The following is a 25,807-nucleotide window of genomic DNA, read 5'->3' as shown; positions in this document are numbered from 1 at the left end:
GCTATGTAATGATGACAATCTTAAAAAAATCACAGCTAGCAATACAAGAGGAGTGACCCAAGTTCAGCCAAAAGAAAGAACAAAATACAGATTGATGAGAAAATCACTTGTTAGAGAAAAATATTTTTGTTTACAGAAGCTGCACCTTATGTATTATTTCAATTTGCTTGTAGTTGATCTTTCCCTTGTAATCATTACAAAACCACTTTTTTAGCAGGCCAGTAGCATGGAAAAGGTCTGTGGAATGAGTGGAAAGTCTAGGTCAAGGTTGATTTCAGTTTATAAACTAATGAAAACAGCCTAACATAAGCTATTCTAGTGTTAAGACAGTTTGGCTGAAGACCGAATATTTTAATGGATCAAAGCTAGACTGCAGTGGATTAGCCTCTGACCAGCTGGCAAATGATACAAGGACTGTGACCAGTATCGGTACAGGTGAATATTGATGAGTAAGTGATGATTGCTTGGGTACAGGTGAATATTGATGGCTAAGTGATGTTCAACCTCATCATGTGTTTTATTTTGTAGAGTATAAAGGTCAAGGAACTTTCTTAATTTAGAAAAGTATGAAAGCAAAAGGAATAATTGAACAGTCCTCTGTTCTTTTCACTATGATTGAGAAGTGACTCACTGCAAGTACCTCGTATAGTAACAGGACTCCAAGAAAAGCAAGACTTCTGCTCATAGCGAGCCTCCAGCAGCAGTACTGCAGATGCTTAGCAGACAGAGCTCACAGCATGAAGTGATGAAATGGTTCCTGCTGCTCAGAGGCAATATACCCACAGCAGTAACTCTTTACGTGGTATAACTGAGCTTGGTAGTTTTTTAACTGAACTGATAAATGATGATAAACAGGAGGCTTTAAAAATAATTTTCCTTGGTGGAAAAAAAATCAATAAAAAGCCAATCATACTTGGGTATGAAAACATTTTCTTTCACTTCATTTTACTTTTTTCACTGAACTTTTATGTTCCCAAGTGTCTTGTTTCAAGTAGCTTGGATATTTTGCAACACTATCCACAAGGGGTGACATAATGAGTACAGGGAGAGCATAACTAAGTGATGTGTAACAAAGTACTGCTCGTTTGTAGGGTGAATCATAAAAAGAAATTTTTAGAAGAATATTGCACAGAGCACAGAGGATTTGAAATGACAGTGCAGAGAAGAGCAGCAGTGGTGAGAATATTAAGAGATTACAAGGTGTAAGTATCTCAATTTTGAAGAGGTTAATTTCAGAGCACTCAAGTATTGCTAGTCATACCAAGCTGAGCACTGGGGTAAACAGCAAATGCAAATCACCATGGAAACATCCTTAGGTCACCAAGAAGCAAATGCTGGGACTGAGCTACTACATGATTCAAAGGCTGCTCAAAGTTGTAAATGGATGCTATTTGATTCACTTCAGAAACAAAATATTCACTTTGCTTTCTAAGTAAGTACCATCTTGCATCATACTTTTATCCAGAGTAACAACAAATTACTAAGAAAATTCCTTCTGAAACTTTTGATTGTTATTTTAAAAAATGGTTGCTGCACAGTTGTGAGGTTTCCCTAATTGCTCTAAGTCTGAAATGGTGAAGACTTCAAACAGTTTATGCATTTGCAGCATTTTTTCAATGGAGTCACTCAAAATGGAGAAAGCATTCTTCTAAAATCAAGTGCCGATGCAAGGTAGTATTTCACTGTGCATGCACTGCTGCACAGCGTTCTCAGAGAATACAAGTTTCTCTGGGACAACAGTGCATCTATTTGCAGAAGTATATTTGTTAACAATTGTCAAGACTGTTATGTGCGAATGCATCCTCACTTGTCGCAAGCTCCATGTGCTTATTTCTGGCACAAATCACATACTAAAAATTAAGATTACTCTAATTTGAATGAAATTATTATTCTTTTTCCATCTACATTGAAACTACCACAAGCTAATAGCGGATTTATTTTGATTTTTTTCAAAGGATGTTGTTGGTAAAGGATGACACCCCTTCCCCAGTGTGGTTCCATCACAGTGCTTTTCCTGGCTAATCAGCACTAGAGCAACATAACAGCTGAAAGGATATTTTCAATTTGCCTTTTCATAAGAATCAACTGACATCTAAAAAAGCAAAAAAGACTTACCACTGTCTAAGAGATGATAAACATCAAAGAAATGTACGCAAAGCTTTGTTCTGTTTTATGTCCTTTAGAAGTGCCTATTGTTCACATGGTATTTGGGTCAGCTGTCCTGTCTCACAAACGGGAGGATCAGAGCAAAAGGAACACGTAAGAACGAAACCAATTGCTCCCTAGTGTTAGGCAAACACTCCAAACATCTATCATTATCACCATCTTTCATGGAACACCAAAGGCTAAAAGACATCATGTGTAACTTTGGCTTATTGAGGACAAAGTTTGAATCTACAAGAGATAAAAATGTCCCAGCCAACCTATTTTGGCTGCTGGTTCTCTTCTACTACTGGCAAAATTTTAGAAATACTTAGGTATCACAAAAATTAATAATTTTAATTTTTAACATTAGCTTTAAACATTGTTTTTTAGTAAATAAATTTACTAAATCCTTTCAATCCCAAGTATAATTTACTAATAGCACAACTTGTGTATAAAAACAGAGCAATGAACCAGCATAACTGGAATTAAAGCACTAATAACACGTCAGAGTAGAGTCATATGGGCATTGCCTGATACTAGAATTTAGGAATGTCTGGTAACACTGGTTTTCAAGTCTGTTAATAAAGACATTTTTCTTATTATTTTTTTTCAATTTTATTGTATTGTGATTATAGGGAAAATATTATTTTAATGAAACGGAAAGAACCTTGGATTCCTCCGTGGTCTCCTTTGGGTGTTGCATGTTCTCAGCAGAATGTATCTTAGTATTTAGCTGATGTCAGGAATACGGCATTCTCTGATTACAGCAGCACCACAAATGTATGAGGGCGTATTTGCATCCTTTGCATCTCGTACTGTGCACAAGTACAACAGCTAGTAAGAATATGGCCCTAAGTTATTTTTAACCCCATTCATCAAATGCCAGTTTAACATCACAGTTTCACACTATGCTAATATCCTCTGACAAATTTAAGAGACAGCCTTTACTATGAGTTTGTCTTAAAAGCAATGCAAGGAAGGATTAACTTTGTCATTCTTCAGAAGAAAGAGAGTATGATTTCTAATATGCTCTTGGTGAGACGAAGAGGAAAGCAAGCATACCACACATTACAATGACTTGAATGACTTGACAGCTGTTAGCTAAACAATACAACATTAATTTTCAACATTTTTGCACATGGCTGGGTGAGAGATCCCTTAATCCCAGTTCCTATTCTACTTTTGCCTCATTGTTGCTGTCTCCTTTTGTATCACTTATTATAATCAGTTTCTGCTGCATACTCCCTTTCACCTTATTATTGTTGCAAAACTAAGGTACTAGGTTAATTCAGACTTGCTTCCCCGGGGTACATTAAGATGGATTTAAGTACTTTATTGAGACAGTCTGACTTCAAAAGCTGCTTTATCAGTTACTACCAGAGAGAGACAGACCCATCCATGACAGCAGTAAACTAACCATAAATTCTCATATTCTATATGCTGAGTGACTTTCAAAAGGAGAACTATTGATTTTGTCATTTATGAATGGATTTAGTCAAATTAGTCTTTTCATTGTGCACAATAAGACAGCATTGTGATTAGGAATTAGAGGATAAAACTGTGTGGAACAAATGGAACTGCCATTTTTGTGATCCTCGGCACAAATTCAATAAGCTTTAGTTATGCCACCCTGCTCATTTTGTTCATGACCAGCTACTCTCCATATTTTGATTATCTTCAAAGAAAAGGAAAAGTGGCCTCTACCTTGAAGAGGCACTTTGCTCTCCGGAAGACTTAACCTTTCAAAGAGCTCTCATGTCTTTGCCTTTGAAAGAGCTAATAACTTGTTTGCCAAAATAGCATGAGTATTTACAGACATAATTGAAATCAGAGAAAGATTACACAGTGAAATAAACAAAGAGACTGTCACTGTCAACAATAAATTAAGTTTTTTGCTAAAACCACTAAATGTTTAGAGTGTAGCAAACATCCCTAAGTATTATGCTACTCAAGCCTCTGAACTTTTCCAAACAATAAGCACTGATAGGCCCTGGATACCTTTTCCTGAAGAGCCACTACAGATGGTTATTTCAGTAGCTGGGCTGTATTGCTGGAAACAACAAGGCTAACACTTGTGTCCTGACTTTCATCCTCTTTGTGTGGTGTGTGTCATGAATATACCAGCTTACAACTATGTAGAGAATAGAGCGTCAAATGAAAAGCCACTGGGGAGGAGGAGTTGCATGACAATATTGTGTAGCCTGTGTATTTAGGTGTTTGTACATCCAAATGCATGCACACATGGGTATGCATAGAAATCTTAGGATGAAAAAATTAAATATGTGTAACCAGTATCATTTGGTACTTCTTAATTATTTAACTGAAAGGTTTCTGCATCTAAACTTGACTTTGCAATTTAGGAATACAGACAAGCCTATATTTTTAGTTTCCTTCACAATTGCAACATTATTTTCTAACCACTCCTGCATTCAGTTTTATATTTTACATGCTATAACAGAGAGTATTTCTGAATTTATTATAGACCTAAAAGATTAATGTCTTTGACCTGCTGTGCTATGTGTCCAGAGGTGCCAGAAACAAAGTGAAAACAAGTGGATTTCTAAATATAAAGTGTTTCAGTCTCTGACCCCCTTCACTTACAGGAAGAAATTGTGTGTATCTTATGTAGCTGATGTATGCCTGTGAAGCACGTCCAGTGCTTCTGGCCAGCTTCTATATGGACAGTTACGTCACTAATTGCAAGAAGCAGAAACAGCCATAGCAGCTATACTTTATGAGATGTATAATGAATCTGGTGTCCCAAACACATCAGTCAGTGCAGGTAGAAAGCAGCTGTACAGTCTGAACACAAAGTCACATACTTCTCAAAAGCTCTGGTCTTACTGCATGTATAATACACAGTACATCTTTCAGAGTGGGAAAACATCATCAGTGCCTTGTAGATATGTTGCAGTTTTTAAAAATGTATTTAAAAGAATCTTTTTGGAAAACTCCAACACAAACCAAATCAAACCCCAGATATTAATCACTTAATGACTTTTGGGTTTTTTTTCATTTTACAGCCAAGTGCAGATATTGTCCTCATTCCACAGGTGGCAAAGGGGAAACTGAAGTTTTCGCCAACACGTTCAGGCCTAATTATTGACTGTTAAATGGAATCAACTGATGGGGAGAAAGAGATAAAAGACCTGACAGCTTGGCTAGCTGTGGCTGCTGGGTTCTTAGACCCTCCACAATACTAAGACCATCTACTCAGTTTCCTGACTTCAGTTACTAAGTTTTAGTGCTGGTTACATGACTTGTGTGAGCTTATACTGCACATACATGGCAGAGCCAGGTATAGAAATGAGAAATGCCCATTGGCTCAGACTTTTTAAAACCAACAACCACTATGTCCTAAGTACGTTGCAAACTTGCCATACAATTCAGTGCGTATAGCAAGCCTAATTAGGATAATACACATTGTATATTTCATGGCTAAGTAAGCAATATGTTGACTATAAAATTTATGATCTGCTAAACACAGCAGGTTATTTAATATTAATACCTTCATATTCCTCAGATGAACCATGTTAAAATGAATGAAGTATAGCCATTCCCATCAAAGGATAATGCGATTAAGTTACTCAGATATCTCAAATAAATGGATAGGGATGTGAAATGAAAATAAATGGATATGGAAGTAGGAACCTGTCTGAAGTCACTAGGAGTTTTACCATTAATTATTACAGGAATGGAGCAAGGCTCACTGTCTCAACTTAGTCTGAAGATGAGTGGTCTTTTGTAAGAAATGAACAGATAACTTTCTTGAAGACAACACCAAACATAACATCAGATTAAAAAAAGAAAAACAAAAAAAGAAAAACCACTGATGCACAGCCATGCTTATGCAAAGCAGGAATATAGTACAGGCTTAATTATAATGATATCCTTGGGCACTGAGTCTGAAGCAGATGCAAAAAGTTAAACACATTGATGTGCTTCACTGAATAAGAATAAAAGGGAAGAGAGTAGTTAAGGTATCAAGAAAAGGCAAGAAAACCTCAGTGATTTGAGATTATAAATACATAAAACAAATATTTATTGGGCTCTGTGCTATTTTCAGTGTATTAATTCTTTAATATGAAGGGTAAAACCCATCCTGTCTTTGTCTTCTAACATCACACACCATTAGTTAGAACAGGTGCTTTAAAATAGGTCATTATGACTTTTGAGACATAAAGTATCTATCAAAATAATAACAACAACCACTATATTGAAGTTTGTGCAATTTAAGCAGAAATATATACAGACATTACTTTAGTTGGTTACTTAATTGTTACATTTACATGGAAAGAGAGCAGCTGCTTCAGTTGCTACTGCAGCTTTCATTCATATCATGTTATTTATACCATGTTATCCATGTAAGAAGATTGTGTATAATGTTCTCAAGCTTGACTGTAAGTTAGGACATACTAGGAACATACACTTGAGAGCATTTTGAAGAACATTTTCAGAAACTGTTACTGGAAGACACCACTTCTTTTGTTGCTGAAAAAAAGAAGTTTTTAGCTACACAACACAAATCTCTTTGACAGTCTAGGACTTACTGTGCAAATGCTTAAGCAAAGGGGATTTTAATCATCAACTTTAATGTGCTTAAGAACTGAGCCCTAAATAATTCTGCCATTACTATAGCTGGTAAACTGTGTAAGCTCAACTGTTGTGTTATTCAAAACAACCCTGAAAAAAAAAAAATCATACAGTCTCTAGCATCATCATTTGGAATATCAAAGGCGTTTGTGTAACAGGTTTTTTATGCAGCAGTAATTTTGTTCTCCATTTTCCCTTGCTATTAACTAATAATGCAAAGCAAAATGTTCTCACAGAGAAAAAGAACCAGTTGTAAACAAATGTTACACCCTTGGAGGCTTATGTTTTCCCTTATGAAAAGCAATGCCTTCGATAATGTTATATATTTATAATAAAAGACACCACAAAATATCACTTCATATAGCTATATTTAGAAGGAAGATAAGATTTTGATGTTCTGATAAATGTGCATACATGTTTGATAAAAAAGGCACCCTGAAAACTGATGATTTATTGAACATGAAAATCCATGAAGAGATATGCAACTGAATGACAGATTTGAGGTATAAAATATTATCCAAATTATTATTTTAACACTGGTGTCTAAATTCTGGTTTCTTTATATTGCTTAGTCTTTGTAAAACTCTATTTACAGCCTGACATCTGAAAACTGATACAGTGAAAATGAAATCTTTTCTTCAACTTTTATGGTAATTTCCACATTTTTCTTATGTGCTGCCCTTCCCAAAATAATTCACTCACTGACAAAAAGCTATTTGAATAATCTTTATATATATACAAGTTTCTGCAGAATGGAAACTAAAGAATAAAGAAGTGAGCCGAATACCTAAGTACAGTCTGAAATATTAGGATGCATGAAGATTATGTTATTCACTGCACAAGTTTTCACAGTTAGAAAGAATTCCTCATCAGGGAAAATCGATCCTGAGCCTGGAATGCTATACATTGAGTACAAGACATTTACAATCAGACGTGTATGAATACATTTGACATTACTCTTCTTAGGAGCAAAGGAAACAAAAGCAATTATTGCATCTTAATTAAGGGTAAACACTGGTAGGCATATGTTATCTAAAAGAATAGCTATGTGTCTGAATATGACTAGATTTAATCTAAAATGAGTGCTGAGATTAGCCAGAATCCTCTAGACATTATCTCTGTTTAGGACTGGTTTTATAATCTTGTTCTAAGGCTAAGATCAATGAAACCTTAAAGAAGGATTTAGTGATGTTGATAGGATTTTCTCTTTTTGATAGGATTGTTAGGTGAAATAAAAAGCCATATTAATAGGAATACATTAAAAAGTTTATGATGGTGCACTCACTATATATGTAATACCCGTATGGGAGAAATGAGTTGTAAAACAATCCTTTATTAATGTATGAAACACTTTTTCGTATTGCTAATGCTACTTCAGATGCTCATGAAATGTGAATCTTTCTAAGTATAAAATACCAAATTTAAATTGCAAAGAAAGAAGATTTTGTCAAAGATTAAAGCTAATGAATATACTGAAATGTGTCTCAGCTAGATGACTCTTATCTAAAGATAATATTTTGCTTCATAGGCTTTCAAACAGCCCAATGCGTTAGTGACACTTCTATCTCTTGATGGGATATTTTCTTTAGCAGCAAATGGATGATATACAATTATTGTCCACATAATATAGCCCTCTGTGAAACACACTCTATTCAGTTATATTAGAGAATAAAGGTTCTTGGCATTTTTCAAGGTCTTTTAATCCCAAACAACTCAGGAAAAAAACCCCAGAAACTGCAGATAATCTTAACAGTTATTGAAAAAGGAGAACTGTTGGTATAAAATAAAATCTCAAACTCCCCCTTTTTCCTGGAATATATAAAAAACCTCTCTCACAGCAGTATTTTTTACATGACAGTCATGTCTGAGCTACTATGAACTGTTTGGATTCCTAATTTCAGTAATACCAAATAATTATTATACATTAATACTACAGATAATTACTGCTGTCAAAACAAACTGTCCACCTGCATTTAGAATTACATGTATTTCTCTTCCTAGACAGCAAATACAGTGAGACAGTTATCTTTCTCAGAATTGCTGTATGGTGTCCAAATGCAGAGGACAAGGAGGGCTGGTTCAAAAACAGACAGACGTACAACAATAGCTGAAGTGAAAAAAAGAGACAAAGATGTGGATGGGAATAACAGATAAATAGAGCTGGTAAGAAAGAAACAAAGACCAGGCAGAGGATGAGGGGGAGGCGGGAGAAAGCCCAAAGCAGGTTAAGAGACCCATTAGACCAAGTACCGTAGGCTGTAGTTCATTAAAAAAAGATCCAGAAAAAGAGCAAGGTGGAGGGTTTGAAATGTGTCAGGACTGGAAAGTAGTTTTAACGACAGCAAATATAGTGGAAGTGGGAAAAAGAATATGCAGGAACGAAATGTTACATAAAACTTTTATACAGTATATGTACATTTAGCAGTGATTTTACTGGGAGGCGGTGTTTCACAGTGAAACCACCAGCTCCTGCCTTTGAAGACAAGCACTTCAGCCCTAGGGTTGCAGCCACCATCCCAGAACGCCTATGTTGGGATAAAAGTGAGCTACCTAAAGGAAACCATGGTTGAGTACCTCATGCAATAAGTAAAAAGCTGGTTACTTTTAGTGAACAAATTGCCCAATTCAGCAACTCAGTTGCAGTAGTGCCACCAGGCAAAGAAGGAAAATTCAGTAGTATGCAAGGTAACACGATACTCAGATTGGACACTTATACTGTGAATGGGGAACAATAGTGAACTGAAAACTACATAGATGCAAACTGAAGTAAGAGATGCTGCACATAGGAAGATAATCAAGTACTAAAATTAGTACAAATTGGTTGAAAGTAATTTGCTAGTTTTCACCAGGAGACAGGGATAATTCCGTAAGTCATAAAGCTTGCTTTTTTTTGTTGGTTTGTTTTATTCCCATCCCAGGGTGTATACCTCTCACCAACCATGGTGGGCATTTTGAAAATCCCACAAAAGGTTTCAGCCACATCCTCAGTTCAACTGAACTGTAATGTTTTACATCTGAGGCATCTCAGAGGGTGATTCAAATGAAAAAATATTACTAGAAACAGATTTGGAGGTAAAAATATATCTTACGGTCCCACAGAGCACTGAGATTTCTAAATTCTCTCATTCAGCACTGAGTAATCATGGGAAACCAATAGCAGGAAACCATTAAAAAGGAACAAAATCAGGAAACCTCATGAAAACTGTCCACTTGTAGTCTGCTTATCACAGCATTGCTCTGGAATGTGAAAGAGATGGGTTCAAATCCCTGCTCTGATTTTCACACAGCAATTCAAATCCTGAAAATGCTTTTCCAATCCAAAAAGGCTTCTTTCAAATCTTGTGTGTTCCAGCAAAGCTGTTTCCCACAAGCTGATATTTTCTGATGAAAAAACATTTGTCAAAAATTTCTGATACAGAGTATCACTGCACACATGATACATTCAGAAAAAGTCACTCACAGACAATATATAATATTACAGTAATGGTTAACACATCCTATCGCCTAAAAAAATAGTTTTTAGTGGTTTTAAAATAGAGGGTCTTAACTGTACAAAAAAGATTATCAAATTTCCTGCTTGCTACAGAAGGGCTGGGCTCAGCAATTCATAAAGAGACAATGTGGGTATACCAGCAGTCACATCAAAATGTGCAAAACGTTTACAAGTGTTGATTCTAAAATGTTTAGGTATACTAAAGCTGTGAAAGAATTTGCTTTCATATTTGGCTAGAAATTTAGATCTAAGAAAAACAGTATTATGGGTAACTTAAAACTGGTCATTTGTGAGTATTCAGTTAATTATTCTTTTATTGCATTTTTCATATCTGCTCATTCTCTGAAAAAGAAAATACATTGATAAGTGTTGAAGCCACACTTACATTTCAGCACAGGAGCTCATCCAGATGAGAACCTGACTGCAGTTTAATTGCAGGAGTAAAATGGCTCAGGCAGAATTGAGTAATATTTTAGAGGTCTTTTTATGTTAATGATATGTTTGTACATTTCTCAGAGTGTGTAATATCTGCCTGAGAGACTGGAATTTGTATGAAGAAACAATTTCCTGTCTCCCCCTGGTAAATAATGTATTTAAATAGGAGTTCTACAAATGTGTATTATGTGTAGACTGTCTCTGAAGGAACTGTTCTAGTCTGGCAGCTAAATACTATTTATAAATGTTTTAAAATCCATATTATAGACCACCAAAGTATGATGGTTCTTTCTGGAATGGTTCCAGGCTTTTGTGCAAATACATATTTAAGATGTGTAAGACGTATACCATTTATATTAAACAGACATACAGACCAAAAAAAAAACAATCACACCTCTAGAAAAGACAAGTACCATGCCCTGGACTCAGTCTGATGAGTACCAGAGTCTTTGCCCAAAATTATTACTTTCCATTCACTTTGATTTGAAGGCACTTGACATTTTATAGCAAATACTCAGCACCCATCAGAGTAGCGGGGTAGAAAAAGACTCTAAGGAGTCAAAAAGATAGGTTGTATAAAATACTTAAGGATGGGAACATGAACATATGTGCAGCTCTATTAGTAGATGAAAAGGCTATACGTGGTTTTTTGGACTGTAATGAAAGGGGGAGTCAGGGTAGGGGCTACCAAATGTACACAGCCCCTCACAGAAGGAACTTAACATCCATTTCCAGTTGGCTTTGCCATTACACACATGAAACAAGGAGGGTAAATGATACATTCTAACATATACCTGTGCTTTTAGTAAGCAGCGGATGGTTTGATCCTTCATATTTACACCATTGCATATGCATAAGACATACTAATTCTTCCTGGTTTTAAAATGGGAAATATGTACAACACTGGCCTAAGAGCTGGCAAATTAGTTTTCCACTCAGAACAACTCAAGTTGTCTCACTCGTAAACCCCATGGAAAATGGAGTTTATATTGCTAAATCCTTTTTAACCTCACTATAGCAACACACAAGATACCTCTGAAATATACTTTATGCTAATTTTATGATCCAAAGCCAGTCTTTGAGGTGTATGCTTGCTTTTTATTGGCTGTCCTTCAGATGAGAATAATTCTGAATTCACTAATCATGATTAGTGCCTGATCTCCGTAGTTCCAGAGTGTCACCATGGCTGAATATAAGAAGTTATTGTATATGTATCTTCTCCCCTGATCTGCTGCTCTTGCTGTTTAGGCTGAGACTCAGAGATGGAATAGTAGTTCACATACTCTGAACACATGCAAATCAACCATCTGTGTTCAAAAGATTCAATAAAGTACATTCTTTACCATTTTCTAAGGAATAAATGGGGCATTATTAATTGTAATGATTAAAAAAAAGTCTTAAAAAAAAAAAATCTGAGTTCCACTGAAGGCCCATTAGTAATAAGAAAACCAAAAAACCTCAAACCCAAACAGTTGCCACATCTGCCTAGCTCTAAGCATCGCCAAGTCTTTGGAGCTGAGCCATGTGCTTCACGAGAATGAAATAAAATGTCTATCTACACTTTTGACCTCTTTTAAAGAGAAGTTCTCTTCTTAGCTCCATTCCCAATTTAATCTCACTGGACTAAACTCTCTAGGCAGCATGAACTGTACTTCAAAAGATGCCTTGAAGAAGGAATTCTGAATTAAAGGGACACAAGTCCTATTTATGTATTCCAGACTAGAGATACAATAGCATCTAAGTGTGGCTTTAGTCTCTACTTATTCTCTAAAAAGACCCACTTGATATTCTCCCAATTCTTATTCACTCAAAAGCTGAGAGATGCTTAGTAACTGCTACTCTCCATGGCTTTCAAGAGGATTTTCAAGTAATCTTGATTCTATTAAAGGGCAATGCCCTGTTTACTTTAATGGGTCAGGCTTTGGTCAGATGCACATAAAATACCTGGGTAAAGACTAGAAAATTAGGTCATCAGTTTTCAAGCCTTCTGAGAGTAGGGAAAGAGGGGTACTCCTCAGTGCCACTAAATCTACACATAAATAATTGCACTTAAGACAGCTGTGCTCTATGGGGAAATTTTCAAGCTGTAAATAGACTCAAATGTTTGCCTTTGTGTTTGAGTGAAGTGGTTGGTCCTGAAAGCAATTTGACACATTTTATTCAGAGTTATCAGCTGCTGCTAACATAAACAGTTTTGAAAATCTCAACTAAAATACATCTGTGATCATTTGGGCTGGATGAAACAGAACGATATTTGTCTATTTGGGAAAACAATGAGCCATGAGCGTTCACTGGAGTTCAGAATTTAATATTACTCAGATGAATCAGTGAAAATATTGGGTGTACTGCTATTTCAGACAGATAAGCTGGAGTGAAAGCACATTCTTCTTTTCATACCTATTAGCAAAGTGTAGTTCTTTTTCCACATTGTAAGAGGCCTCTCTTCTCTTTTTTTTGTGAGTATGTATTGTGCATTTTGCAGTCCGTACAAGGGGTTAAATCCTGAGAGATGATGAGTGATTGCTTATGCATACTGGCTTAAATAGGTATTCCAGAAAACCAGCTTCTGTTTAAGATTCAGTGGTCTTTACATATTGTTTACATCAACCTCATTGCCAGTTTTTTTAAACGAGGAAAGCAATTGCCTTGAATAGCCTATTATTTCCTACTGTGTACATAAGTTGGAAAGCACTCTGCTTCCTTTATACTGCAAAAGAATTTGTCAACAGTCCATTAATATACTTTTATATACTAAGTCTCGTACCTCTAGCACAGAAAACAGACTTGAGAAGGCTGGTTCTTTTTCAGACAGGAATGAAAACCTTTGACTTTTCTTCTAAAAAATAACTAAGTGAAATAGAAGATAGAGCCAAAAGCCAGGAGCCACAGTTATTCCCGGGTCTGGAATAACTATGAGATTCTAGAATTCCCTGTAAGGTACTCATGAAACGGGATTCAGAAAGCATGAAATGCTCCAACTTCATTAACATTTCATATCCTTCAATCAGTTTAGAAGTTTGAATCTATGTAAACTGACTCTGCAGTCTACGCTTTTAGTCTGATTGATTTGATGTAACTAGTGATGTAAATAGTTGGCCAGAGCAGCAAGCAAACTATGTGAAAAGGGACTCTACAAGGGTGTGCATTAGAAACTTTTTTTGGAGACTAAGCTTTCCTGATGAAACACGTTTATTCCTCAGTTTTTTTCCATTCTTGTTTACACTATGTGAAGTACTGAGGGAGAAAGTTCTCTCTTGTTCATATTTTGCCCAGAAATTCTCTATTAGTTGCAGATAGGCTGTCTTTGAGGGTTTAGCATAGATAATTTCATACCTGTGCATGCCTAGCTGTTATCCATCTACAATCTCAGCATTATTTGCAGAGTATCTCTATACTCTTCAGCTGCCATTAAAATATTTTGCATGATACCTGCTCTTAGAGATATATATTGTCATGTGCTCTTACTTTGATTCATATTAAATTTATCCTTAGAAGCTGCAGTTTTGCCAAAAGGTTTCCTAAGGCCTTAATCCTGCCTTGGTAAAGGAACTGACTCTATTAGTGAAAACTGTACAATGATGCATACTGAAAAGACTGATAATTATAAATAATGCCACTAGCTATTCAGGAGATTTGCCATAGCTTTTTTAAGGCATAGGATAATATTCTCCAAGAACAGTAGAAGTGTTAGCAACTGTCTCAGATTTTACTGCCATGAATTAAAATGAGTATTAAATTCACTGACAGCACCATTTTGATATATAGGTGTTTTCAGCTTAATGGCATAGAAAATTCAGCATTAGATTCTTGAACTGGATGAGAAATACAGCTACTACTACAGCACTGGGAGGTGGTGAGAAAGGTTTTCAGGTGAAATTTTAATTTTTCACAAATTTCATACCATATAATGGAAAAACATCATTTTTCTTTAGCACAGTTGTACAAATTTGTTGAAAGCATTAGAAATATGTTTTAACATCAAGCTTTAACTGCTGTCATAAAAATTATATTGAAATCAGCTACAGCACATGCTTCTGTAGACTTCTGTAAGGCCTTCTTACATGATGGATAAATTAGTTTTGAAATTAGTCAACTGTTTACTGACCTTTCCCTATTCAGTAACTCCTTTGTTAGGAGCTTGTGCTGAGTTATTTTTTGTTTGTTGTAAATTTGTCCAAAAGTAGCTAGGATCACTCTGACTTTTGCTTGCTAATGAAAATGGTCACCGAACCAGTCAAAGCAAGGCTTTGTTCAAAACAAAGACTGTCGATACTTGGAGATACAGATACACAACCCCTCCCCAGCACCTCCACACCCAGAGGTAGGTATGTATGCATGTAGAATGTTGGGAGAGATACAATGTTAGAAGAGAAAGTGAGAGCAAGGGAAAAATAAAGCTCTGTGAGCAAGAGCTACTCTTCCACATTAAAACTAAGCCATGCTCCACATTTCTGAGTTGATCAGCAAACCAGGTATCTCTTTAGCCCACACCTTAGGAGCCATCACTTTAGAAAACGATCACAGAAACACTAGCTGCTGTTTGAGCAATTAATAATTTTTTAGTGCAATCAATGAACTATGTTATGCAACCAGCACAAGAAGCAACATTTAGCATTATACAAACCTTGCTGTTCAGAGCCACTTCCACCTCGCAGTAGTACCTCCTGTGCAAGAAGATTGGCTGAGCATCCTCAGACTGGGGCACATTTCTCCAGCACATGAGAACTTCTTAACAACTAGGGAAATAGGAAGAGAGATCATGATTAGATCATGACTATAACTGATGGAAGTAGCATTGTTTCAGGTATCAGAGGACAAAAAAGATAGTGAAGATCCTGAGAGGTGATGAGAAACTCACCTGCAGTTATTAAGAATCCACAAGCAGAGAAATCAGATCAGACACTGCCATGTATAGTCCTAAACAATATAAGCACATACATTTTTATTTCTTCCATTTTTTTTTAAAGCCTCATCTCCAAATACTTAACTCTCATATTGAACACTGCAGGTAGCATGCAACTTGCGTTCATGTTTGTAACTGAACTGTATTTTAATTGTGAAGTTCCTGAATACCAGTGCTCCTATCAGCACCTGAGCAGAAGTCCTGCTCTTGCACAAACTTTGCTTATGCTTATGCTTTCCTAGCTCATGATCAGCAGGATACACAGGTGCATCTCGTAATTCAATTCTTCCTTTCTACTTTAGAAGAAAAACTTGTCCGACATTTTACCCATGGCAGAATTATCATGACCACCAGAGATTCCTTTTTATATTTAACACTCAGAATGACCCTGTATGACTCTGCTGTTGAACCACCTAGTCTGGGAAATATCTGTTATATAAATATCTATTATATAAATTTGGGCACAGAATCCCCCAGTATAAAGATTTCCCCAAGTAGTTCTAAAGATACTGAAATTGGAGAACAGACTATTTCCAGTCTCCCTTGCAGTATGTAGTAAAGTATACTTGCATTCCCCGTAGCTTTTATCAGCATCACGACAATCAGTAACAACTAGGTACCATTCAACACATGAAAACAAAAATGCTCCCTCTGACAAGAACTAACAAGCTAACCAACCACTTCAGACAAGTGCAAACGTTAAGAACAGTGCATGCCTACCCACTCATCTTCCTCCTCTGACCCTCCTCTGTTCATTTCCCTCTGTGTTTCTGTATCATTTGAAAAATCTTGTTAAGATGGTACATCTTATTTATCATTTACCTCTTAATCCCAGTGTGGTATATAATAAGCTGAATTTGTGCTCTTTCAGTGGTGCACACCTATTTCCATAGCTATCTGCATTACACTCAGTGAGAGGGTACCACTCATGCAACAAGGCTGTGAAGCCAGTATGGTAGGATTTGGCTCTTGAGAATGGTCTGACCTTTAAAACTACATTGGCTGGTTACCATTTGGGGCAGCTCTGTGAGCTCTCCCACCATATGACAGCAAACGTTTCCTTCAAGTCTGGGAAGTTCAGTGCTCCCAAGCCAGATACATTCATCAGCTGGGTCATGCTGCAGGCCTTCAGTTGGACGAAGTTACAGTAAGGCAGATGTGCCTCCATTTGGTACTCCCTTGTGACTGGGAAGCCTGCAAACTTCACAGAGATTTCCTATCTGTTCAGCTGCCAATTATATCAACTGGTGCTTGTGCAAACTGGCATATTACAGTTTTGTTTGGATGAATGGTTAGCATTTAAAACACATTCCAGACAAGGTCCCTGGCAAAATATATGCAAAGATGTCTGGTTTGATTTTTCACATTTGTAACCACATAGCCTCCCCCTTGTTTTTGAACTACAGCTCAAGTTTCACAGGCAGTTATTATGTTGATCATCCATCCCCCTTTTCTTCCCTGTTGTCCCTGACCTCATTAGCCTTCTGCATACAGCCTAAGTCCAGTGTGACTTAACGACTTAGCATTTCTTAGTGTAGTGCCTAGCAGTAAACTTTCTGTGTTGAAGCTTGTATGCAGACCACTACAGCCAATATAGTTTCTCACAAAAATGCATCATCTTATACAAGCTGCACAAAAAACTTTTCCACATTTCTGTATGATAAAATAGGTAATCAGATCTGAAAAAACCCTGCTTTCAATAATCCTGTGCAGATGTACCTAAGTTAATCATAATGCAGCTAGAAACCCATATAAACAAATAAGAACAAGAAGAATATAGTAAGGCACAGATGAATTTTGCATTAAGTGTCAGGGGTCAGGTTAGAAGTTCAATACAAACAGAATGTTACTGTTGGTGATGCACATAGGTTCTGTTTTGTACATTTTTTTTAACTCTGTTTTCAGAGAGAAGTTCAGCTCAGAGGTTTTGATTTGGGGCTCATGGCTACACAAAAAGTGTAGCCACCCAAGGTCATGCAGCAAGTCAGTACTTTAATTAGGATTTGATCTCAGAATTTTCATGGCTCTTGGCTATTTGCTCTAACAAGCAGCTGGTACAACCTTCTAAAGATATTTATTTAGATGGTCAGTGGCCAAGAATTAAACCTATTCCAGGCAGCTGTGTTCACCACTCTACTACTCTGTTACTCAGAAATCTAGATAAATCACCACATAATTAAGAGGTTGAATAGCAGTTTCATATGAAGGGATTTGGGAGTTATAGTGGATTGCAGGCCAAACATGAATCACCACATAGATGTTGCACAAAGGGGAAACACTACACTGGGATTATAAACAAATCTACGACCTGCAGGATACAAAAAGAAACTTCTCAGCTCAGCTCGGCACTCACAGGTCCTCAGTTAATTTATGTCTACTTTTGGGAAACACACTTGGGAGAGACATGAAGCAATTTTAGAGAATCCAAAAGATAAAAAACACACAGCTGACAAGGAAAAAAAAAATCAAATGGAGAATTCAACCTGCTCCTCAGGCTGTCGTGAACAGGGCAACAAGCAAAAGGACTAAATTGCAACAAATAAGGTATTGCTTAGACAGACAACTCACAGAAAGCATAACAACAGAGAGTTGAAACTGGTTCATTTGTGATCTGTCCTGTTGTAATGAACACAGAAGACACTGCATATCTGGAATAACATAGTTGCACTTGATTTGTGGTTCTTTCCAGAACTGCAATGTGCTGGAAATTATTGGTATGATGAAACCTTAATCACATTTACGTATTTCAACCAACCTGTACTTAATATCACCTCTCAGTGGCCACTGATATTCACAAAGTAAGAAGTACTAGAAACTCAGTACCCATATCTGTTTCTCACACATACATGGGACTACGTTATCAGAGCATCCATGCAGAGCTGTTCCCTGACAACCCCCTTCCTGTACCACATCCCACGATTGTTACATCCCAGGCTCAGAACGGTGCTCTTGCGTTTACTGAACCTCATGGAATTTTCTGTCAGCTCATTTTTTCATTCTGTTCATAACTTTCTGGGTGGCAGCCCTGTTCTGCTATGAAGCAGATCAGCTACACCATCCCATTTGGTGTCATGCAACAATTTGCTGAGGATTCAATCCCAACAAACAGGTCATTACTGAACACTTAAACAACAGTAGCCATTTATTAGTATCAACTTCTGAGGAACATAACTTATTAACTGGCCACCAGCTGGACTTTGAACCAGTTCATGGTAGTTACTGGATGTCACAGGATCCATACTGCCTTAAACTACCAACATGTGAGCGAGACAAGAGAACCTCATAGAATTAAGCATACTCTATCACTCAGTGTATGTGCACTCCCATATATTTCCCCTAATCCCTGTCCTCACACACAAGATACCCTTTGTGGGTGAAGAGACCAAACCATAGCTTTAGTAACATCATCAGCTTTAGAGTGGGAAAAAACTGTATACAATACCTTATTCAGAAATACCAAATCGGATGCCCATAAATAAGAGGAATTAGGCTTCAAGCAATATTTTGCAAAGGTGTTGACACATAGTATGCTTTGACAGCCCATCTGGTAACTGTGGATGTCATTCAATACTCTGAATTTCCCAGTGAATGGCATGCCAAAATCTCAGTAGAATAAGAAACTGTACACCAGATGCCAATCATTCATTATTTTCTAATTCTCTAAGGAGTATTTTTCATTCAGTTTGGCATTTATAAAGGAAAAAAAATGCTGTGTCTCCATAAATGAAAATTCTGCACTTTTGTATCAAGCCAAGGGTTGACATGATGTATTCAGCCAGGCTTGTCTGAGGGATGACCATGTGCAAGATATGGAAATGGTGATGCTATGAAGAAAAACAAAAGCCTCATTAATGTGCTACTGAATTTAACAAATAAATGAAAATGGAACCAAGACTATGCTCTTATTTTTCCCTGTTCATTTTCATTTTCTATATTATCAGTCTAGGAGAGAGAAAAAAAAAAAAATGAGGCTTCATCCTCTTAAGAGGAACTTCAGCAAAAGGTCCGTGGTGAAGTGTACTGTCAAGTTTTTTACATCTGTTATAGGCTGCTTAAAGTAACGTGTCCTGAAGTACAGAAGGACATTAACAATCTCTGTGTGCATGTTAGTGAGGGCATGTTAGAAAATATAAATAAAAGAACACCTAAGAGTTGCAGGGAAAATTTATTTCCTAAAAATAGTAGGGTCTCCAATTTTCATAGTTTGAGATATATTGTTTAAAGTAATTGAAGTGACTTTTGGTATCAATGTATTTGACACCTTCAGTTCTTGCTGAACTGCTGCAACACATATATGCAATCTTCCTTCCACCCACACCAAAGCCAGCCCACCCAAGCAAATTGACTAGAACATTTTTGAGCTTATGTGAAGTATCTTCAAGAAAATGCATCTCTCTCTGAAAATATTTTACATATTTTCAACAATTTTACTTATGTCAAGGTTTTGTTTTAAATCAGGTTTTGTTTAAAAATGTAACTCAATTATTAATGTTAATGTTACTAAGTACTCAAGAGTAGAGCAAACACTGTGTTTGACCTGATTTTTTTTTTTTTTCATCTTTAGACAGCAAACAACAGTCAGTTATTTGTACTACTCTACAGATGAATACTGGTCATCCAAACTTTTTGCAAAGCATATCCCAGCTTACATGTTTCCATTGTTTTGTGCTCCTCACTTCTAGAAACAGCAAGATTTAAAATAATTCCAAGTGTGTAATACACAAATGAGAAACAAGAAAAGAAAATGTGCAGCCCAGGTCAAGAGAAAAGAAGACCAGTGAGAAGGTAGATACCTTTCTGTCTCTCACTGAAAAGTATCTGACCTTGTATGACTGTCTGTTTTCCAGAGCATTCAGCCTCCTCTCAAACTGCAGTGCCATGTCTCTGAAGTGAGGAAGATAAGAGAGTTGTCTGTTGTCCTGAAGGATGTGCTAAGGACATATAATGCTCCAGGCAGGAACACTGAACACAAGGTGTGCCTTGAAAAATGTCAGAAGATAAGGGATGAATGAAGGTGCATGTGACCTTCATTGTGCAAGGGCTCAAAACAGGGAGACACTCAGAAAAAGGCATTGATATTTTTCCCCCCCATTTGTATGTTAAACTGTTGCTTCTCACAGGTGAAAGATGAAGAGCCATTTTCCTGAAAAAATGTCCAATTCTGCCATGGACCTTCTTCTTTAAAAGAAAAAATCCATTTACAAATATTATTCATTACATTGACACTATTTTCACCCAAATCAGTGCTTATCTCACCCTAATACAATATCAAAATCAACTCCAGCCTAGTCTGCTACAATTTAGTGCGATACTTAGCATTCAAATAATCCCACTAAAGTCAGTGCCTGTATAAGCATGAGGACTATTCACATTCTTTGAGTTTTGTCAGCAACTTCTTCACTATTTCCATCTTCACCATTCCCAGAAGCCCACAGAACTATAAAAATATTTTAACTTTTTGCTTCATTTGCCAACCTGAAAAAAAAGAAACAATGTATTTTTTTGGATCAAAGGATTTTAAATCATTATATTGTTTCTCAGAGATAGCAAAATAATTCAACAAATTATTGTCATCCTACATGCAACATTGTGTTCCTAAAAGAAAGTGTTGGACTAATAGCTTAAGAAAAGTTTGAAAAAAAAAGGAGGTTAAAATTCACAGTATTTCCAGGGAAGCTACTTATCCAATTATATATATAATCATACATGGCTAAAGCAAACAGGAGCACGGGAAACCCATAGCTACCTCTACTGCTGGAAGAAAATGGTATTCATTTCTCCTACCTACTAATGCCCCCAACACAAAAGCTATACTTAAGCAAAGACTTTTAGTTCTTCTTCCTAACATCCATTAATACCAAAAACAAGACAGTGAGAGCCAGATAATCAGAAAGCTCACCTGGAGCTGATACCGTCTCTGCACTATAAGAATATCCTGGTACCTGCTGGATAGGTCATTTCCCTGGAAGGTTAGAAACTTGATCTGAAATTCTTTCAGGCAGGAATATCTCAGACTTGATCCAGGTAAATTCTGTAACAGCTGAGCTCCTGGACACCATTAAAAAGGCCATTCTTCCACATCTCCATCCAGGACATCTAGTGCTGACAATTTTCCCTTTCCTTTGAAATTCTTTAGTAAACATGACCAAATCTGTGAGGAGGCAACCAACATAGTTCATTCTTTGCAAATAAATAATCGGGGGGAATTAAAAAAAAAAAACAACAAAAAACCACAAGCTTAGTTCTCAGTTTTGTGACCTATTTTTATACCACTCATCTAAGACATAACCTCCTGTACTAACAAATCCAATTTTCTCATCAGCTAACCCACAGAACAAAGCAGATGGATTCACAGTCACGCACAAGAACTTGTCATTACAGAACATAAGATGCCCTTCACAGAATTAACTTGTGAAAAATATCGTAATGATCTGTTCATAGATAGCTTTCTGGAAGTGGTCTCTCTTCCTTTCTGTTTCCTAGACCTGTGGTAAGTTAGCATAACTTATATGCTTCTATGGCCTCCATCATTATGGTATCAGCATGACTCACAAACATTAATTCATAGATTTATGGATTGTAAGGCCAGAATGAACTATTGGGACAGTGTAGAATGACCTTCTTCATGATTCAGACCAATAATTTTTACATCAAGTCTGTCACTTCTGCTGAGCTGTAAAATATCTTTCAGAAAATTGTTTAGCCTTCATTAAAAGATTACAGCTGATAGAAATTCTAATCTGTCTGTAATGACTACCTTTCTGGCCTTTTAAAAATGTTCCCTTTATTTCCACTTTGAATTGGTCCATTTTTGGCTTTCACTCACTGCATCTGTTTGTTCCTTTTTTACAAATTAAAGGGCAATCAGGAATATCTTGGACATCAAGACAAGGTATAAGTAAATTTTCTTTTTTCCAAAGTTAAACAATTTGGGCTTTTCTTGCCTTCCTGCTATGATCTTTTTTTATCAGTTTTTTGAACATGCCTTTCTTTCAACTGTTTGGGTTTTTTTGGTTTTGTTTGTTTTTTTTATTTTTAAGATTGGCCAATATTCTAAAATCGTTGTCTTCCCAGTTCCACATACAGTGGAAATAAAATTGCTTTACTCCATAAATGTTCACTATAAAATTAGAATAAGATATAATATTTGCTCTTGTGAGGAAAGGAACTGTTATGTCCAATTTTCAAATTAAAAAAAATAGAGATAAAAGCATCGTGATTAACATCATAAAGGAAGCATGTGGCAAAATCAGAACTCGAATACCTACTCCGTTCCAGCCCATAAAGACAAGATTATTCTACTCCTTAATTAAGCACAGAGCAATTTCCAGCATTTAGAAAAGGAGATTAATGCAAGTTCTTAGATCTGTTTGTGTCTTTTAATATTAATTATGATCAGCAGTGATGGTATTTATGACTTTTAATATACCATGTGCTATATATACATATTTTCCCTATCAAAACAAGATGCCACTGAGTTTCTTAAATTTTCTATTAAAATATTTTTTTAAAAATATTTTTTTCTTTAATGTCTATATTGTGCTTTGGAGAAACACAAACCCATACGTGCTATTTATCCACATCTGTACTATCACCGTAACACATTTTCTTTCATGCATTTCACATTCAGAGTCTGTCACTTCCAGACTGAGATGGCATACTATTTTTCAAAGTGCACTGCCATCTTCATGGTTCCATCAACTGAAGTGCCTAGGTGTTTCTTAGTTGTTAGTTTCTGTTGTTGCTACTTGAAAAAATTACACAGAAGACTTACCTTCTGATTTGATAATAGAAACCTACTAGCTAAAGATATGATCCTGCATCTTTCATTTAATTTTTTAAAAATTTATTATTTAATTTCATATTAATCCTTTTTTTTAAAAAAAAAAATAATTTACTATTTGCCAGAAATAGAAATGTTAAGTACCCTGTGATTAAACACAGGAATTATGTTTCCTGTGAGAATAAACACATACAAAACATGATCCGTTCGTGATCATTTAAGACTTCCATAGTGATACAAAGACACTGACTGGAAATAGCATAGCAGAGTAATTTTGTTCTCATTGTTCTGGGGTCACACTATTCTCTCAAAAAAGGAAGATTTATTGTGGCAGAAATGATAGATGGATCATCTTCTCTCCCCCTCCCTTAACCTTCTACAGACTTTCTCCACCTTTTCAATTTCTTGTCCCTCTGTGCATGTTATCTCTAGCAATGCAATGCTTGGTCCTGTTACACCCTGATAATCAGTATTTTAAAAAGTAGCTTTTCTTAAGAAAAGTTACTCATATGTTCCAATTATTTTGATACTTAAGACTGAATTTTTACTTATTTTCAAAGGTTTATCTACAATGTGTTGAAGTGATTTTAATTCTTCTATTTTATTATCATCCAGTATGCTCAACAGTGTGTTAATCCTTCTTATACTGCCATAAAGTCAAAGGAAAACTATCATAGCAATTTTGGTTTTATTCCAAATATACTAGCTAAGACTTAAGCTTTAATAGGAATGCATTTTTATTATTTTTCTTCTTAACTGTGACAGAAATGGGATTGCTTCTGTGACAGTTCAGGGAATTTTCTTATGTACAAATCATAAATTGCTGTATCACAAAATGTGCCACTGTATGTAGGACTGGGTATATGTAAGTCCCAGACCAAAGACAATGGAGGGTCATTAAACTTCATTGCTCTCATTCAGTGATTATATTAGGGAAAAAAAGTATTGTCTGAACACTAAGGAAAACAGTCAGTCCAAGAAAGGCTTGTGAAAAAGTTTGTCCAGAGGCAGAATAAACATTATTTAGTAAGAATTACTTTTATTAATATTGTCTCATTTTGATCATTATCTGTAAGTTAAATGCTACCTGGGATAACCTACAGGGATATCAAGTCTCAAAAACTTGTAGAGGATGAGACCAGGAGATCCCTGTTTGGTTTTTTCTCATGCTTAGCAGTGTATGGCACATATCCTAAAAATTAAGTCCCAGACTTGGTCAATGGCTTACGTCTAATGGACTTAATATAAAGGGTAAAGAAAACCTCCCACAGAGTTACTACATTAATTTGTCAGAAAATGAATCATCACAACTTCGAGGTAGCAGCAATTTAAGATAGATTAGCACTATTATGGTAAACCACAAGATTAGGTTGTATGATTTTTAACAATATTTAATCATCAGCCAGTTATCAGAGTGATTTAATAAAATTTGCTATAATCAACACTATAAAGTTTCCTAAATTGAATCACACCCACACAAACACACACACACATAGACATAGAAGTTAACCTATGATCAAGACTTTTTCTCTCTTTGCCAATTGTAGTAAATTAGTGGTACCAAATTATCTTTGAAACGTCAAAAAATCTAATTGTAGTGAATTACTTGCTATTCTCCTTTGTCAGCTGACAATCTTTGACCCCTTCTTCCTTGTAGGCATCTCTCAGTGGATGATCTTGGAAATTCTTGCAAAATCTACTTTCTGAAATCTACCCTGATAGGCAATCCCAGCTCAGGGGGTCACACTGTGTCACAGCTTGCTGTAATCCTGGTGAGCAAAAGGGGTCTCACTTAGGATCACTATTTATAGGATTGCGAGATAATTGGCTTTGGTCAGTATATCTCAATTCTGGCCAGAATTCCTGTCAGGTAATTCTGGCACCTTCCAGAGAATGCCATGATCTAGGCAGCAGGAGTTTCTGGTATAACTAGGGAGTGCCTGTTGTCCTAATTCCACTGTACCATAACCAGGACAAGAAAGTACTAGATTGTTGCAAATCACTGCACTTGTAAACGAAACAAGAATACAATTTTCTGACATCGCAATGTGGCCCAGGGGTTCTCTGCCGCCACCGGACCTCAAGACCATATACCTGAGGATTGAAATTAGAACATCTCTGTTGTAGCTGGATGATCTACAACAATTTATACCAGTTTGAGTCTAGTGCTGAAGCCAAATCAGTGACTGAAACTTAAATATTTGTCTTTCGGGTAATTTATTTCTATACTTTCTATGTCTGCATCTTTCTTCTCCATATACTAGCTTTGGTTACATAGAAAATGGAAGTGGTTTCCTCAAAAAAACTTGAGTCTTGTTCTACACTGAGACAAATCTGACAGTTTTTCATTAGCATGTGTGTGCATGTTTTGTATATATACATGTGCATATTTATGTGTCTGTATATTTAAAGTAAGCAGGGCCTTCTTCCAGTTAAGGGGTAGTATTCACACAGA

General features: G+C 36.2%; 1 long non-coding RNA gene across 1 annotated transcript in view; it reads right to left on the bottom strand.

Moving 5' to 3' along the window:
- LOC113484496 overlaps nt 1-21,678 on the bottom strand; it is a 70,060-nt gene extending 48,382 nt beyond the window's left edge. The window contains exons 1-2 of the long non-coding RNA XR_003399240.1: nt 21,469-21,678; nt 15,291-15,402 (exon numbers count right to left, since the gene is read on the bottom strand). This is a non-coding gene — a long non-coding RNA (uncharacterized LOC113484496). The remainder of the gene's footprint in view (nt 1-15,290; nt 15,403-21,468) is intronic.
- Nucleotides 21,679-25,807: the final 4,129 nt, after the last annotated feature.

This window comes from Athene cunicularia, assembly GCF_003259725.1.
Source record: "Athene cunicularia isolate RWA chromosome 11 unlocalized genomic scaffold, athCun1 chr11_part1, whole genome shotgun sequence".
Classification (NCBI taxonomy): Eukaryota; Metazoa; Chordata; class Aves; order Strigiformes; family Strigidae; genus Athene; species Athene cunicularia.
This window is presented reverse-complemented; position numbering and strand designations above follow the sequence as displayed.